Raw genomic sequence first — 1,749 nt, forward strand, 5'->3', positions numbered from 1 at the left:
TAACAATAGTTAATACATTGCATATTGTTATCTTTAGTTATTGAGAGTATAAAGACAAATAATTCTCCAATCAATATTAGCACGAACCTTCCTCTTTCAATGAACTAAGAAATATTAATAGTATAACTTGTATTTTTTCCATTTCTTTTCCTTCCTCTTTTCCCTAATCTAGTTCCTTTTTCCTTTTGAACAATCTTTCCCCCTTTCACAATATTTATTGTGCATTTTAAACCTTTATTTACTCTTTCAGTTCCTCATGCCAAGGAGACAATCTGATGTTGTCTGCTTCACACATGGGTTTGATTTCACTTATGAGTATGGCTTCTAGTTGCATCCATCTACCTATCAAAATTTCAAATTTATCCTTCTTTATGGCTAAGCAGTACTCCACTGTATAAAAAGACTGTATCTTTTTTATCCATTTCTTGGTTGAAGGACATTTGGTTTGTTTCCAAACTTCAGCTATTACAAATTACGCTGCTATAAACAGGGTGTACATATATCACTGTGGTATGATGATAAACCTAACTTTTCCTTTCATCTGAATAAAACTTCAAATCTTTATATTTTATCTTTGTAATACCTGTTCTGCATTTTTTCTTACTCTGCCATTTTCCAAATCATCTATCAACCTCAACTGAAAGAATGGATTTTTAATTGTTTCTCCTTTAATCCCCAGAATTCATAATTCTACCATAAAGTGATAGTTTAAAATGAAAGGAAAATAATGTTTTAGGCAAATGAAAGCTGAGACAATTCTTACAAAGCAGACCTGCACTGCAAGAAATGATCAAGCTGGGCGTGACAGCATATGCCTATAATCCCATCACTCTGAGAGGCTGAAGCAGGAGGATTCTAAGTTTGAGCCCATTCTGGGTAACTTAGCAAGACCTTTTCTCTAATTAATTAATTAAAGGAGGACACTCCGGGACATAGTTTAATGTAAGAGTGTGGGTGGGTTCAATCACTGGTACTAAGACCAAGCAATGTAGATAGGGGGAAAAAAGCTTTCAGATAGAATTCTGAATTTAGCTAAAGGAGCACCATACAAGATGGGCATGGTGGCATAGGCCTGTAACACTGTGAGTTTCAGGCTAGCCTGGTCTACATAAGTAAGTTCAAGGCCAGCCTACACTATATTGAAACCCTGCCTTAAAAAAAAAAGAGTGCCATCCATAATAAATGTGTAGGTAAACATAAATTGTTTTCTCATTTACAGTATCTTTCAAAGACAACTGACTAAAAAAACAGAGACAAGTGACTATTACTAATAGATGGAAAAAATGTGAAACACACGCATATTCAGCCTTAAAGTCAGGAAATTCTGATATATACTAAAATACAGATGAACCTTTAAGAGGTTAAGTTAAACGAAGTGCAAATGCTGTGTGAGTCTACTTATATGCAGTACCTAGTGCAGGCAAATTTATGGAGACAAAGTGTAACAGGGAGCACAGGGGCTGCAGACAGGAAGGAACGCGGAGTTGCTCCTTACTGGATACAAGTCTCAGTTTCAGAGAATAAGAAGCACTGGAAAGAGGTGGTGGTGACAGTTGCACAGTACTGTGAATATACTTAATGCCACTAAACTGTTGCCACTTAACAGTAGACTTAAAAATGGTTAAAACAGTCAATTTTATGTAATGTCTATTTCACTAGAATTTTTTTAAAAAAAAGAAAAAAGAAGCATACAGGAAGGTACCTGAAGTCTGCCCTGCTTGCAACTCTCAACATTTGACTAAGCTAGTA

The 1,749-nt window shown here is 35.4% G+C and overlaps 1 protein-coding gene across 1 annotated transcript in view; it reads right to left on the bottom strand.

Moving 5' to 3' along the window:
- Copb1 (coatomer protein complex subunit beta 1) overlaps positions 1-1,749 on the bottom strand; it is a 40,430-nt gene that overhangs the window by 9,898 nt on the left and 28,783 nt on the right. The window lies entirely within an intron of this gene.

The sequence above is a fragment of the Octodon degus genome, unplaced genomic scaffold (genome assembly GCF_000260255.1).
Source record: "Octodon degus isolate 3935 unplaced genomic scaffold, OctDeg1.0 scaffold00067, whole genome shotgun sequence".
In the NCBI taxonomy this organism is placed as follows: domain Eukaryota; kingdom Metazoa; phylum Chordata; class Mammalia; order Rodentia; family Octodontidae; genus Octodon; species Octodon degus.